The sequence below is a fragment of the Carettochelys insculpta genome, chromosome 16 (genome assembly GCF_033958435.1).
Source record: "Carettochelys insculpta isolate YL-2023 chromosome 16, ASM3395843v1, whole genome shotgun sequence".
Taxonomy (NCBI): Eukaryota; Metazoa; Chordata; order Testudines; family Carettochelyidae; genus Carettochelys; species Carettochelys insculpta.
This window is the reverse complement of record NC_134152.1, coordinates 29,006,755-29,023,819: the sequence shown is the minus strand read 5'-3', so window position 1 is coordinate 29,023,819 and position 17,065 is coordinate 29,006,755. Positions and strand designations below refer to the sequence as shown.

General features: G+C 41.9%; 1 protein-coding gene across 3 annotated transcripts in view; it reads left to right on the top strand.

Moving 5' to 3' along the window:
• Positions 1–17,065, top strand: part of CARD11 (caspase recruitment domain family member 11) — an 82,491-nt gene that overhangs the window by 6,976 nt on the left and 58,450 nt on the right. Inside the window, exon 1 of one of the 3 annotated variants that reach the window (XM_075010430.1) lies at positions 12,919–13,272. The exons of the other annotated variants lie outside the window; for them this stretch is intronic. The gene's annotated coding sequence lies outside the window, so the exon portion shown is untranslated. Of the gene's footprint in view, positions 1–12,918; positions 13,273–17,065 lie in introns of those variants that run through there. 3 annotated transcript variants of the gene reach the window in all.

The following is a 17,065-nucleotide window of genomic DNA, read 5'->3' as shown; positions in this document are numbered from 1 at the left end:
GTCCTCTTGCCCCTTGCAAAAAGTCTGTTTAAATTGCCACTTTGACAGAACTGGTTTATACCCATTTCACATAAGATGTGTCCCAAATGTAGTCAGTGAATTACTTCTTTCCGGAGAATTGTCACAGTTGCTTCAGTTACAGTTAAATGAGGTTTTATTTTAAAGCTACAGCTCTTCCCTTCCTCATTCTCCTGCCAAATATCTGAACTCCAGAAGAGATGCAATTTAGTGAGGGCCATATCTTTTCATCAATCTACATGCCAGACTACTGAAATCAATGGGGAGTTTTGCATTTAAAATCACTAGCAAATAGGGCTCTTACATTTTTATACCAAAAAAACCTTGTAAATTTTGCAAAGCTCATGAAAGTAAAGAACAAACAGTGCTGTTAACAGCTGGGCTTAATGTATGTAGTTCCTATGCAAGTGTAGCAGAGGGATATTTCTTGTAAAAGCTCTCTAAACCACATCTGTGTTCACTGCTGTAGTGGCATTGCTTTCCAGTGTTATCAGCTGCAGTGAGTCTGGGTAGCATCTCAACGAGAAAGTGAAATGTGTCAAACATCCCTGGAAGTATAGCAGAAATGTCAAACAAAATGTTTTATTTAAAGAGGGTAAATATATATTATTCTGTGTACATTGTTAAAGGCTTAGTACTTGTTTCTTCAGTAAAGGGAAGGGGTATAGAGATGACAGATACTTGGATTCTGGTATCTGAAGTATGTTTTGTCATAGACAAATATACTTTCTCTTTGCCTGAATAGCATGCTGTTCTGTGAGCCTTCCTCAATAGTAACATTTTAAAGTAAATTGGGTAAAGTTGTGAGAAGATTCATGAGTCTGAAGGCTCCCTATTGGTGTTAGAAATACAGACTTTGGACCTGATCCAAAGCTCAATGAAGCCAGCGTGCACTGGCTCAGGTCCTTCATCGGTGATTTTTTTCATCGTTAATGTGGATAAAATAGAATATTTGCTAAGTGAATGCTGGGACAGGCCATGTGGTGGTAGTGTGTTCACTGATGCCACTCCAGGTTGAACCTCTCTTGTCTGGCATCCTCAGAACCTGATCAGTCCCTGACTAGAGCATTTGCCGGACAACAGGAGGTCAGTATTTTCTAGCATATTTCTAGCCCTTCCACTGCTTACTGGGCTCTTAGAAGACATTTGAGGGTAAATTACAGCTAAATAATAGCACAGAACACTGATAGCCAAGACTGGTAGCTGTAAACTAACTTCATGGGACCACAGGAAACTTGGCCATACCCATGATAAGTGGTTGTCCAGCTAATTAAAATCATGCTGGATTACGGAGCTTGCCAGATGAAAGAGTTCCGAATTAGAGAGGTTTAACCTGTAACAGCTAATAGATTGTCTTCCTTTTGTGAGTGTGTGACGTAGGTTTATAAACTAATTCTGCAATGTGTGTGTGTAATGTGATCTAAAAATACCTTAGCAAATAGTGTGTGTATAGCTAGATTGGTTAATGGCTATAAGTTTGTTTAGCGGGTTTCTGGATATTATTTCTACGCCTAAGCAGAAGAGCCAATTCCATAAAGTTTAGAAATAAGAATGAAAAACCTCTCAAAATATTTCCCATTGTGAATTCTGAATCCTAAGCATAAGCAAACTGAGAGAACACCTGAAGTTGCTTTACTATGTTTTTTGACAGAATTAACCCAAATTCTCTTCATTTCTGGCTTACAGTGCAACCAGTGATTAATTTGTTTTGCATAATCATCTGTGAAAAATTATCACAATTATAAGATCACTCATAAAGTTTTGACTTTGTCTGTAAAGAAAATCAGTAACATTTATTTGCCTCTTGCTGGAGTCTTTCTAATATTCTATCACTGTGCCTTAGTTCTGGTTAAGCACTGGAATAAATTGCCTAGGGACAGTGCTTTTTTGGTGCTGGTACTTGCTGGTACTAAGTACTGGCACCTCAGCAGCCCCAGCCATGGAATTGGCTGGTGGGGCTGTGGTGGAAGGCAGCAAACTGGCTGAGTAATGGCCCTTTTTTTCCTTTAACTAAAAAGGCAATGCCTAGGGATAGTGTGGAATCTCCATCACTGGAGATTTTTAAGAGCAGGTTTGACAAGCACTTGTCAAGGATGGTCTAGATCAGGGTGAGCAAAGTGGGGGGCAGGCACCATTGCGGGGGCATGAAATTTCATGAGGGGTGCACAGCATGATCAGCAGCTGGATCTCAGGCTCATCCATCTAATTAAAAATACTGAAATATGTTACTGTTTTATGTATGCATATTCATGTTTATATATTGAAATAAAGTTTTTACATTCTACATGCTTATTTTCTTACACATGCCCAAATTTCCATCAGTTTGGATTACCTTGGTGCTGATAATTTCAGGGATGAAAACATAAAAAGTTTGCTCACCCTTGGTCTGGATGGTGCTTGGTCCTGCCATAAGTGCAGAGGACTGGACTCTAGACTTGACCTCTCCAGGTTCCTTCCAGTTCTAGTATTCTATGAGTCTATGAATAAGAACTAGTTCTTCCATTCCAGACTGCATACCACATTGCAGCCTTTATTTACTGGCTTCTCCTGAACAAAGAATTTGCAATTCTGTCCGTCTCTAATAGCTTAGTAAAATGGACAAAATCCAGTTTGTTGAGATTATCAAACTCATTTTGCTGATGACTTACGAGACTAGAGCCTCTTTTTGCAGTCTTTGCTATGGAACATGTTGGTGCAATGTGAAACAAAGTATTTAAAACAGCGCGTTTTTTTCCTTTTCTGCTGTGATAGTTAGAAGAAACAAAGAACTGAAAACACTGAATGAGGAGGATGGGACTTCTGGGGCATCTCCTTGTGGAGTGTTAGTTTACATGTTGGTGTTTGTATTACTCCCCTGTGCCCGCTGAGCCTAATGACAGTAAGAGCCTTCTGATTAAGTGCTGCTCATACTTATGGACATACAAAGTCAGTGAATTCAGGGGTGTTGAACAGGTATGAGAATATGCTGGTCCTTTGCATTCCTTATTGTTAAGGATAGATTGAACTCTCCACTTGCACAGAGCAATCAGAAAATGATAGAACAGAGGCGGATTATCTAGGCAGAAACGCTTGGAATTTCAACCATCACTTGGTTAAAACCTCCACCCTCCTGCTTTTCAGTCAAAAAAAAAATTAAAAAGGCAGTTAAAGCTGTAATTAATGAGTTAAATGTAAAATCCCAAGGGAGTTCATAGTTAATGGTGCCGTTGCATTTGTAACTCATCACGTTATATCAAGGTGTTTTAAGGATGTCAAACGGTGATTAAGTAGCATAACATTTTTGCTCTAGTGCTCAGACTTTATAGAGCAATTTAAGAATGGAGTGCCAGGCATAATTGTGAGTCTTTTCATTTTATTGGTTTATGTCACATCTCTAACATTATTTTAAATGTAGTTTTGTGTTTGTTGGAGTTTTCTCTTATGTTTCCCCTGGCTGGTAATATTTTTGTGTTGTGGTTTTTCTCTATTTCAAGTGCCATGTTATCCATTACTGTCACCCGCCCTGCTGGGTGTCCTTGGAGCGGTGCCTTAATGGAGCTGTCCTGGTTAAAGAAATTCAATGTGATTGAGCTGCAGCAAAGAATCAAAATCCAAATATCTGAAAGGAATGAATAATAACTAGGTATTAAAGCATATTGGTTATTTATTACTGGCAGAAGGCAGGAAAACATTAGCATGTAAAAAGCTTCATATTAATCACTGCTGGTGAGTGGAAACCTGAAAAGTCACCTCTATCTTTGCTAACTCCATTTTCATTATTCCTGGTGTGTTATCATTCGTCCAGCTCTCTGCCCCCCTACAGCCTCTGCTGGTAAGAAATAGTGCTAAACAGTCAGGCTAGAGAAACAGACAGGGTTAATTCCAGGAGATCAAGTTAAACAGAACTCCAAAATAGGGCAGATGGTGTCTTTATTTTTCACCTGCTCAGATCCAGCTGCTGCTACAGTCTGCCGGGAGGAGGCTGAGAATAGACCCAGAAACTAAGTTGTTCTCTCTCCTTCATCAGGGTATGAATAGGGGCTGCAATCTAGCTAGAAAAAAGTATGGAATGAGAAATGAGGGGTAGTGCAGTGGTTTGAACAGGGCGATTGGGCATCAGAAGTCCTGGATATGTACATGACTCTGCTGCCAATTTGTGGTTGTTTCTCTGCCCTCCTATGTGTAAAGTGAACATGATACATGCCCTGTGGAGATGACGTGAGAGTTAAATGATATTTGGAAAGCACTTTGTTATCCTCCATTGAAAAGCTCTGCACAACCACCCGATGAACTTGATTTAGTCTTAGTGACTTTGCCAGAAGTTAAGTATCAGCACCTGGCATTTTCAAAACTCTTACTTTTCCAAATAAACACCAGAGATGTAAACTCCCTGCCTCTTGGCCATGCTGAGGACAAAACCCTGTGGAAAATCCACGTGTGGTATTTGGAAAATCCACAGCTGCTCCAAGCCATCTCTGTAGTAGTTCCACACTGGGTTGAATGTTGCTCATTAATGTTCAAAGAAACTGCCTGTCATTATGTCATATTAGTAGACACTCTGATTGTATGATGCTCCATCATTCCTGCATCCTTCAGGATTTCAAGACCTGTCCTGAGGTCTCAACAATGAATCCAGAAGAATTAAATTAAATTATGAAAGAAGTTGATAAAATCATGACTGGTGTGGAGAAAGTGAATCAAGAAGAGTTGTTTACTCCTTCCCAGAACACAAGAACAAGGGATCATCAAATGAAATAATAGGTAGCAGGTTTTAAAAAAACAAAAGGAAGTACTTCTTCACGCAACATCCCACCAACCTGTGGAACTCCTTACCAGAAGATGTTGTAAAAGCCAAAACAATAATAGGGTTCAAAATATAGCTAGATTAATTAATGAAGAATAGGTCCTTCAGTGGCTATTAGCGAGGATGAGCAGGGATCGTGTCCCTCGCCTTCGTTTGTCATAAGTTGGGAATGGGCAACCGGGGGTGGATCATTTTGTGATTACATGTTTTATTCATTCCCTCTAGGGCACATGGCACTGGCCAATGTCAGAAGACAGGTTACAGGGCTAGATGGACCTTTCTGACCCAACATGGCTGTTTTATGTAACCAAGCTAGTGTTGTTAAGAGCCATCTACTTTAGAGAATGCTAGAGAGACAACGTGCGTGAGGTAATAACTTTTATTGTATTAACTTCTGTTGGTAGAAGAGACAGCTCTTGAGTCTGTGTCTTTTACCAACTGAAGTTGGTTCCATAAAAGATAATGTCCTCCTGCACCTTCTGTCTCGTGTATCCTGAGACAGATGTGGCTCCAGTAACGTGGCATAAACCATGGTAATTTACAGCACTATTTTAAGTACCAAGTGTACTCTTGTCCACCCTCAGCTTTGCTCCAAATGTTTCCCAAATAGTCCAGAAGCAATTTCACTTGCACTACTCCTCTTAAGACTTCCACCCACACCCATTCATTTCCAACCATTTCACTGCTAAAGTAGGTGGGACGTGCAATTTTTGTGGTTGCACTGGCTCAGTCAGCTCTCCCAGTGTTCTCCCACAGTGCTTCCACACTATTCAATGGTGACAGGGCTTTTGTCTTTGTTTGTTTGTTTGTTTGTTTGGCAACTTGTGCTCCTCCATCAAGACATCTCACAGGGCAAAAAGGACCTATGCATCCATGTTGTGCCCTTACCTCAGGCACCTATGGCGGTGTGATTGCATAGAAACCTAGCATACTCATCTTCCCATTAATCTCACACTCATACATAGACTTATCTGCAAGAAGTTCATTCTCTTGTTGCTCAGGAGCTGCGTCAGAGGATCAGGCCTAATAAAACATGGCCATACAGTCCTAGGAACAAGCCCCTTATTCTTAAGGTTTGTCTATACTGCTGCTGGCCTGCTGAGTCCAAGTTCTGGAAACCTATCCCTTCACACAACCTCCTTTCCCTCTGGAGCTAAGGGACTACACACATTGAAAGCCCTAAGGCAAAGGTGCAAAGCCCAGTGAGGCCCGAACGTGGGCTGAAGATTCTGTTATGAAGGACGCTAGGTTCATATCTTTGTAGGACTTTGGTAAGCTCTCTCATGCTTTTCTTCTGGTCATCTGCCCATTGTATATTGCTGTTTTGCACTGGAATGATTGCTGCCACTGGGAGAGAGAGTCCTTCACAGTAAAGAAAAATGTGGCACGACAGCGTTAGAAGTTCTGGTAGGGAAAAACAGGAGTTAAATTGGCTGCTACGTTTGTGGTTTATGCTTGCCTGTCTTCTTTAGTCTTATTTTCCGTTGTGACTTTGTTAGCAGTGAGCTGCTAATTAAATTTCATATTTATGATGAGAAAATAAAATCATTGGACCTTTTTTTAAACAGGGATTTTTTTTCTTTTCGCATTTTGGCTCAGGCAGCTGAGTCAGCAATAGAGTCTGCAAAGATGAAACTTACCAGCTTTCACAAGGATGATAAACAGAACAAATAATGATGAGAGCAGAGTCTAATATAAAACCCCATGTAGTTTTTACATTATATTAATTTTTGAATACAAGAAAAACAATTCTGCTTTTGCTCGTCTCAGAAAGCAGTGTTGCTGAGGAGATAGAAAAGAACCTTTCTCATCTTTTTTAAAAGGTTCAGAGTGTAAATATGAATCAAGTTCTCAAAAAGGGTGTTTGTGATGGGAGATAAAATGTTGGAAAAGACTTTAGTCCATTGACAATGATTACCATATCTACTCATCATTAGAATATCTACTTCCTGGGTTTCCTTGAATGTGTAAGCATTGATTTATGGTGCCAAGTATCTTCCTCTTGGATTTTTTAGGTTTTCTGGATCAGTGGAGAATGTATACAGTATCAGCAAACCAGAACTACAAACTACTACCCCTAGCAAGCTTTGTGTGAAGAAGTGCTCTATAGTCACATCCTCTTTTGGAGCACTTGGAAGAGGGGAAAGTGATCAAAAGTAGCCAACATGGATTCACCAGGGGCAAGTCCTGCCTGACTAATCTGATTAGCTTCTATGATGAGGTAACAAGCTCTGTGGACATGGGGAAGTCAGTGGATGTGATATACCTTGACTTGAGCAAGGCTTTTGATACAGTCTCCCGCAACATTCTTGTCCACAAGTTAAGGAAATATGGATTAGATCCTTGGACTATAAGATGGATAGAAAGCTGGCTTGATGGTCGGGCCCAAGGGGTGGTGGTCAATGGCTCAATATCTGGATGGCGGTCTGTTTCAAGCGGAGTGCCGCAAGGCTCGGTTCTGGGGCCAGTGTTATTCAACATCTTTATTAATGACCTGGATGAGGGACTGGATGGCACCCTCAGCAAGTTTACAGATGACACAAAACTAGGGGGAGAGGTAGATTCATTGGAAGGTAGAGAGAGAATCCAGAGGGACCTGGATAAATTGGAGGACTGGGCCAAAAGAAATCTGATGCGGTTCAATAAGGAGAAGTGTAGAGTCCTGCACCTGGGGCAGAAGAATCCCAAGCATTGTTACAGGCTGGGGACTGACTGGCTCAGCAGCAGTATGATGGAAAGGGACCTAGGGGTTATGGTGGATGAAAGGCTGGATATGAGTAAACAGTGTGCCCTTGTAGCCAAGAAGGCTAACAGCATACTAGGGTGCATTAGGAGGAGCATTTCGAACAGATCTAGAGAAGTAATTATTCCTCTTTATTCGGCACTGGTGAGGCCACATCTGGAATATTGTGTCCAGTTTTGGGCCCCCCGTATAAAAAGAATGTGGATTTGCTGGAGCAAGTTCAGCGAAGGGCAACAAAAATGATTAAGGGTCTGGAGCACAAGACCTATGAGGATAGGCTGAGGGATTTGGGCTTGTTTAGTTTACAGAAAAGAAGACTTAGAGGTGATTTAATAGCAACATTCAACTTCCTGAAGGGGAGCTCTAAAAAGGAGGGTGAGAAACCGTTCTCAATGGTGTCAGATGGCAGAACAAGGAGTAATGGCCTGAAGTTGAAGAGGGAGAAGTGTAGGTTAGATATTAGGAACAACTACTTCACCAGGCAGGTGGTGAAGCATTAGAATGTGTTGCCTAGAGAGGTGGTGGATTCTCCATCCCTTGAGGTTTTTAAGTCCCGGCTGGACAAGGTCCTGGCTGGGATGACTTAATGGGGGTTGATCCTGCTTGAAGCAGGGGGCTGGACTAGATGACCTCCTGAGGTCCCTTCCAGCCCTGTGATTCTGTGATTCTTCATGAAAAGCTAAATCTGGTTTTAAGGGTCAGATTTTCAAGTACTCAGCATCTATAACTGAGCCACAATTCTCAACAGATCTCATCCATTTAGGCACTTAAATAAGGACCAGATTTTCTGAAGTGCTTGGTATTAGCAGCTCTCTCCCACTGTGACACACAACGCCATATTTCCTCGTCATCTGGGCTCAGTCTTCCAAAAGTCCATCTGTGATGTTTCCTGAGGACACCAAGGACTGTGAGGCATGGTGCCACAATCTGCCATTAGCATGAGGAAATCTTGTTTGTGTCTACCAGGATTCAGCTCCCTAACACTTCTGGCAACACAGCATTCCCCTCCAGACATATTTGGTCTCCTCAGGCCCTGTGTGAATTAGTGGGCAGCGCACTCCGACTCCTGAGCCCTCTGAGCATCCACCCCAGCGTGTCTAGCTCCTATTCCACTGCACACTCACACCAGTCACAGGTTAGCCGCTCCCAAGGAAGCATCGCACGCTGCTTGTTTTCACTTCAACCGAAGTGAATGTTTATTTTAAAAACATGGAGATTTGAGAAGTAACAAGCCAAAGGGTTGGAAACAAAAGGTCACATGTAAAATAAAAGTCTAGACCCAATTACCCACATACTCTCCTGTCGAATGAAGGAGAGTTTTTCAGCTAAGATGGCTGTAATCTTCCTCTCATAGGACAGAAAACATTGGCAGTTTTTCTCCTTGGTGAAGGATTCTGGATGTACCTTAATATCCTCAGTTTTACTCCCCAAAATCTGTCATTTTCTCTGCAACAGGATCCCTGTCTGCTGATTGTAATTTTTTCAGCAGGTCTTCCCTCATTAGCAGCAGGCGCTGTAGCACAAATAGATTTAAATTATAAGTCACACAATGATCAGCCAAAGAGCGAAATGTCTGCTACCCCCCTGCCTGATGCAAACCTCTTTGTCATCTTCTTGGGATCTGTCTTATAGCTCATATACCTTAAGAATATCATTTTCAGTGTAGGCATGTAGCTGCTTCAGTATCATCCATGCATGTGTCTTGCAGTGATTAGGACGACTTCTATGTTGCTAGCTGTTAAGAGACCTCACATCCCATCTTTTAATGCACTATTATGTAAACATCTGGCCCAGATGATCCCTATAAACTTTTATTCATCCTTTATGTCCTCTGCTAGTTGACACCAAGGGGTACTGGTATCACATCAACCTGCTTAGATGTCAGCTAAGCGCCTTGCAAAATATAACCTTTGATGGTGGGTCCTGAGGTTGTTGGAAGAAATTAAAAATTCTAGTCCTAAGGCTCTTGAATAGAGCTGAGAGCTGAAAGAAATAAATCTTCAAGTGTAGGAATTATTTACCCATTCTCAAATTACAAGGAAAAGGTGACCATCAATGGATCTCAAAGACAGCACATTTAATAGTATCAAATAGTTCTTTTGCATAAAGTATAATTAACCTATGGTAGTGAGGGAAATGAGATAGTGAGTCATATTACTTGCATCTGCAATCTCTGAAGTTCCTTAGCTAAAATAAACATGGGTAAGCATTCTTGTTCCTCACGTTTCAGGAGAAAAAACAAATACAAAAGGGGTTTGGAATGGGTGCCATATGATAAGAGAGTAAAAAGACAGATTTTTCAGCTTAGAAAAGAAGAGATTAAGGGTGATATGAGGGAGGTCTTTAAAATCATGACAGGTATGGAGAAAGTGAATAAGGAAAAGTTATTCTTGTTCCCATAACATAAGAACTAGGGGTCCTGAATGAAATTAATAGGTAGCAAGTTTAAAACAAACAAAAGGAAGTTTTCACATACCACACAGTCAACCTGTGGAACTCCTTGCCAGAGGATAGTGTGAAGACCAGGACTTTATCAGGGTTCAAAAAAGAACTAGATACATTCATGGAGGATAGGTCTATCAATATTTATTAGCTAGGATGGGTAGGAATGGTGTCCCTAGCCTCTGTCAGAGGTTGAAAATGGATGGCAGGTGTGGGAATCACACAACAATTCCATGTTCTGTTCTCTCCCTCTGGGGTATCTAGCATTGGCCACTGTTGGAAGACAGGATACCGGGCTAGATGGACCTTTGGTCTTACCCAGTATGGCCATTTTTATGACATTTTCAAAGGCACGAAGAATACTAAGATACCAAATTTCTGTTGGCTTTCAGTGGGATGTAGGCATCTGCCTTTGTGCCTTAAAAAATCTCATCCAAAAATGCTTGGGTTTCTTCCTTCCTTACAGAATCATAGAACCCTAGAACTGGAAGGGAACTTGAGAGGTCATAAGTCCAGTCCCCTGCCTTCATTCAGGACCAAGCACTATCTTGACCATCCCTAATAGCTGTCTAACTAACCTGCTCTTAAATATCTCCAGTGATGGAGATACCACAACCTTCCTATGCAATTTATTCCAGTGTTTAACCACCCTGACAGGAAATTTTTCCTAATGTCCAACCTAACCCTCCCTTGCTGCAGTTTAAACCCATTGCTTCTTGTCCGATCATCAGAGACCAAGGAGAACAATTTTTCTTCCTCTTCCTTGAAACCCTCTTTTGGCTACTTGAAAATCGCTATCATGTCCCCTCTAAGTCTTCTCTTTTCTAAACTAAACAAGCCCAGTTCTTTCAGTCTTCCCTCATGGCTCATGTTCGTTAGACTTTTCATCATTCTTGTTGTTCTTCTCTGAACCTTCTCCAGTTTTTCCACATCTTTCTTGAAATGTGATGGCCAGAACTGGACACAATATTCCAACTGAGACCTAATGAACACTGAGTAGAGCAGAAGAATGACTTCCTGTGTCTTGCTCTCGACACTCCTATTAGTGCATTCCAGAATCATGTTTGCTTTTTTTTGCAACAGCGTCACAGTGTTAACTTATATTTAACTTGTGGTCCACTATGATCTCTAAATCTCTTTCTGCAACACTCCTTCCTAGACAGTCACTTCCCATTTTGTAAGTGTGAAGCTGATTGTTCCTTCCTAAGTGGAGTATTTGCATTTGTCCTTGTTAGACTTCATCCTTTTTACCTCAGACCATTTCTCCAGTTTGTCCACATCATTCTGAATTATGACCCTATCCTCCAAAGCAGTTGCAATCCCTACAAGCTTGGTATCATCTGCAAACTTAATAAGTGTACTTTCTATGCCAATATCTAAATTGCTGATTAAGATATTGAATAAAACTGGTCCCTAAACAGATCCCTGCGGAATCCCACTGTTATGCCCTTCCAGCATGACTGCAAACCATTAATAATTACTCTCTGAGACCAGTTACCCAGCCATTTATGCACCCACCTTAAACTAGCCCCATCTAAGTTGTATTTGCCTAGTTTATAGATAAGAAGATCATGAGAAACTGTGTCAAATGCCTTACTGAAGTCTAGGTATACCACATCCACTGCTTCTCACTTATCCACAACACTTGTCAAAGAAAGCTATCATCATCATCCTCTGTCATGTTTTTACAATGTTGTTCATAAATGATATTCTAGTAGCGGCCACTCTCAGACACAGGAAACCCTTGTAGATGGAGCACTAATAGGGCAGTTCCTAGCTATTCTTTGCCCATGGTGAGACAGAGGAATTCGGTCAATACTACGCCTTCATCCTGGGTTTCCATATACTGTTCCCCATGATGATTCATTCTAAAGGACCACATTCTATTAGGAGAAGAGTTAGATTTCTGACTCCTTAGGGTCACTCACCACCAGTCATGCAACTTGACTCTGAATTGAACTAAGCGGTCTCTTCTGTGTGAAAGTGGAATTCTGTCTCATCCCCTACTTTGCTAGTCCTGCTGGGAACAACTTTTCCAGACTGGAATTCGTGTCTCATCTTATTTTCCTTTGACTAAAGCGATGGGTACAGTTTGGAGGTAAAGTCCCACAAAGGTATTTATTTAACTAAGTAATGTTTGCATGGCACTTTAATCATGGAACCTGCTGTAGAAGTCCTGAACATTACTATTATTTTTTTTTCCTGGCAGTGAGGTAATGATTAACAGAGAATGCTGCTTACAGGAGCAAAGTGCCGTTCCAACAATTAAGGAGTTAGGAGCTCATTACAGTGCGGCTCCTCATGATACTCAGTGCTTTTTTTGTATTAATTAATTAAATATATAAATAAAAGGAGCCAGTACTCAGCTGGCACCCCGTCCTCCTCCCCCAGCCAATCCTGTGACTGGGGCTGCTGAGGTGCCGGTACTCCATACCAGCAAGTACCGTCACAAAAAAGCAGTGTTACTACTGCCTGTTAGGCTGTCCCAAGAAAATATTCTCTGAGGCTGACAATGGTCTTGTGCATTCCACTTGTTTTCCCCACCCCTTCACTGAGGCACATGTCACAGTGTTATTTGGTAATGTGTAACTGCAGGAGGACCTTTGTTGTAATCTCTATGAAAGGGAGGGCTCTTTTCAAGTAACACCCCTCTCCCCTATCCCATCCAGAGCAGAGCTTTCTATTGCCATGAGACCACTTCCTCTTTGATTTCCCTCTGCAGAGGTGTCATATTTGAAAGTCACATGCAGCTTCGGCTGAGAAGAAAAGGGGAAGTGAGGCAGCCCCCAACACCTCTCCACCTGCTATATATAGACACAGCGTTTCTGAGAGAGGATGGTGGGTGTGTGCTTCCGGAGCTATGTGACACAGTCCTGCTGCAGCAGCAATTGAAGAGGCAGGACACGGAGCTAGGAGAAGGAGAGGGGATCAGAGGCGCTAATGAAGAGAAGCCAGTTTTACTAAGTGAAACTTAGTTCAAAGGTTCCGCTACTTCTCCATGAAAGGCACAGCTATTTAACCAGCAGAAGAGTAGGCAGCCTATCAGGAGCTGCTTCTCATTCTTAGTAGAAATTTGTCCTTCCTCGGCAGAGCTGCATTTTGCCTGTTGGTTAACTTTTCTTGCCAAGTGATTCAGATTTCTGCATAAACTCTGCTGGCTGGGAAGACATCACAGCACGATACTTTCAGCTTTAAGCCAGAGGAAGTATTAGGAATGTTTGCACTGCACAGCAAAGGGCATTTTCAAGAAGCTTTATGACTGAGAATGGAGCCTATCATCAACTGAGTAAGTGTGTGACTCCCCAGAGGCTAGTGCATCCTCTGTTATGTTGTAGCATTATTTGCCCACTGATTCTGACCGGGAAAGTCTTCGAATGCCTGTGTTATGTACAGCACTTCCTTCTTTCATCAGGCAGATCTAAGAAAGAAAAGTGTGAGCACTTGAACTAGTAAATTGGGCCTTGTCTATACTACCTTGGGACATTGACTTGAGTTGCACACCTTCAGCTACCTGAATAATGTAGCTGATGTCCAGTTACTTAGGTCTGCTTACTGCAGTATCTTCACCATGATAACTCAACAGCTCCCATCAGCTCTGCTTACTCTTATCATTTTGGTGGAGTACTGGAGTCAATGGGAGAGTGTTCTACGCTAGATTTAGCAAGTCTATACGAGACATGATAAATTGACCTTTGCTGGTTTGTTCATTGCCTGTTGATCCAGTGGGCAGTGAAAGCATGTCCTTGGTCAATGGTGCACCAAAGGGTAGACATTACATGACAGGCATTTCAAAAGCCTAATTACAGGGAGGTACATAATTGAGTAGTTAGGTGAATATTCCGCATCAAAGGTTCAAGAAGTAGTACATAGATGTTAACAATCATTGGCCATAGGATGCTGAGCGGTTTTTGGAGCAACAAATTCAGTGGTAAAAAGTTAGCTGGTAAACATACAAGTGATTGATTCTGTAAAGAGAGCTAGAAGTGGAATCGTTATATCTGAGTATAATGCCCTTGAGGTGTTTGAAATAGCTGTCATATTCCCATGAAAGGCCAGAATTGTTTTATTGTGATATTTTATTTGAATGGGGAGGTTTTATATCTTGTATTGTGTTATGTGTTTGGGAGTAGTAAGTCTGCTAAGATCCATCCATCTGCTGAAACTGTCAGTCAGCTTATTACTTGTTCACATCTCATATTACTTTTATTTTTTGTAGCTGCACTGTTGTATTCTTATTTGTGAGCAGGAGTGTAACAGTACTTTCCTAATAGTGTGGTGCTATTGGATCTCACATAGTTTTTTGAGTAAAAGTGTTATATTGATTAACTTATCTAGGCCAAAATGAAAACAGCAGAATGATATGAAAATAACAGATAAAAATGTGGGCCTTTTTGCCCATTGGAGTGCAACATGAGTATGTTTTAATTTCTTGCAGAATTTGGGCACTTCCTGGTAAATGGTCCTGATGCTGACATTCCATGTCTTCAATTGGATGTTTAGAGGTGAAAGAACGCTGTCAACAAGAATCTGATTGACCTCGCTGGGGGTATGTCTACACAGCATCTACACAATGCAACCACTATTTCAAAATAATTTTGAAATAGCAGTTGGCTTATTTTGAAATAGGCGCTATTCCTCATGGAGGCGGTGGCCACACGAGCCACCTCCTTTTGGAAGGGTCATGGTAATGAAGGATTTTGGAAGATAAGATGCTGCCGTGAATATGCAGTGCCTCATTACCATATTGGCAACCACGCATTATTTGTAAGTGCTGCTTACAAAACGCATGCCGCCCATGTGGATGGGGGCCTTTCAAAAGGACGCCCTGAATTTGAAAACCCCTTCTTACCATTTGGTGTTGGGAAGAAGGGGCTTTCGAAATCAGGGTGTCCTTTCAAAAGGCTCCAGTCTACACGGGCAGCATGCATTTCAAAATCAGCACTTTCGAATCACGTGCAGCCACGATTACGCTAATGAGGCACTGCATATTCCTGGAAGCACCTCATTAGCATATTCCAAAATCCCTCATTACCATGCCCTTTCCAAAAGGAGGGGGCTAGTGTGGCCTCAGCCTCCATGGGGAATAGCGCCTATTTCAAGACAGAAATTTTGAAATAGGGAGTGTGTAGACAGAATAGAGCCTATTTTGAAGTGACCCATAGTGCGTCCAATGGCTCAATTCTGAAATAGGTTCTATTGTGTGTAGACAGTCTATTTCAAAATATGTGAGGGCTATTGCAAAATGTATTTCGTATGTAACAGCATTATTTTGAAATAAGAAATTATGGAATATCTCCTCTGTAATACCTTATTTCAAAATAATGCTACTGTGTAGACATAGCCTGGATGAGGAAGACATTGCATGTTTGAATTTTGTGGCCATATGTTCAAACCTATGTAACATATGGGTTTACAGTAAGTCAAAACTTGAGTAAATAGCACCTATGATAGTTTCATATGGTACAGTCACATTTTTCTAAATATTTATCTATTTGTACCTATAAATGGGAGGTGCCAATTGCACTGAAGAGAACCAGCTATAATGCACAGAAGGGAAATGGGAACTTTTGCCAGTGTTGGAATGAGCCTCTATCCCAGCCAGACTCGTATGGTAGTTGTATGATGTAGAGGGACATACACACAGATATATACAGTAAATAGGGCTATGATTTTGTCATGGAAATCATAGAATGTGTGACTTCCACAGATCTCTATGACATGAGCCTGCAATGCCTGGGAGCTGCAGGGTTACCCCAGTAGCCAGTGGTGGCCGGGAACTGAGGGGGCCCCAATCTCCCAACTGAAATGGATGACAGAGGTGCTGCACAACTCCCAGCCTCTGTGGAGGACATGGGTGACCTGGAATCTCCACCACAGTGGGCCTGTAGAAGCTCTCAGCTGCTGTGAGCAAGGGTTGGGGTGGGTGTCGTGCAGCTCCTTGCTGCCATGGGCAACAGGGGTCTGGAAGCTCCCAGCCACCATAGGTGGGTACCCTAGAGCTCAGACCTCCTGCAGGTGGTGGGGATGCCCCCACTTGAGAGCCATTGCCCCCCCCCCAATGTGGCTAGAAACTCCCAAGGACCCTGCTGCTCACAGTGAACATGAGCTATGCCCCCTTTTGCCCACAGCAGCTGGGAACTTGTGGCAGGCCCAGTGCCCACCTTAGTGGAAAGCTCCAGGGCACCCCTGCTCCCTGCAGTTGCTGGAGTTTCAGGTACTTTAGTAAAAGTCATGGATGGTTTGTGGTCTTCCATGAATTTTTCTTTGTTGCCCGTGACCACTTCTAAAAATATGTTTGACAAATTCTTAACAGTAAGACCTAAGCTAAGGTCACCAGACTCATTTGCACTGGTGGCCAAAGTGAATTTTCAATCCAGATCTCCTGTGTTAAAAGGCTGGTGAATTGACCTTCTTGTACGTAACATCTTGTCCTCAACTCTTCCTCCCCTTAGCCTAGTTGGAATTAGATCCCAATTGTAAAAACACTCATCACCACCTAAAAAAAAGTGAGAACCCTTGCAATGGATTTGACATAATCTCAACGACATTCCCTAGGTCAACTATGTCATACGCCATGTACTACCTAAGAACAACTTCTGTTTATACCTGTGCTTTTCACACACATGAATAAAAAGAGAGTATGTAAGAAGCTAATGCTGCATTTAGACAAAAAAAATCCAGCCTTTAAACACGTTTGTATTACAATATCACCATCACTGTCATTGTCCTCATCATCATGCACAGTAGCACGGAGGATGTGTAAATTAAAGTACTTACTAAGTGTCAACCTTTCATCTCACTGCTTCTCAAATCCTTTTAAATGCATGCACTAAATTCCTGTGGTAAATTATTAAAATCATTGTGCCATTAGCTTGATTTGCCTGCTCTGAACTGACACAGATCTTTTGCATGCCAAGCTCTGTCTCAGGACCTCCTAGTCTTAGCATATGTCTGCACTTACTGGAAGATCAACATGGTGGAGGTCAATTTCCAGGGTTTGATTTATCATGTCTTTTGGGGCTGAGCTAAATCGAACAATCAGAGCTCCACCATCAACCCTGATACTCCTGGCAGCTGCA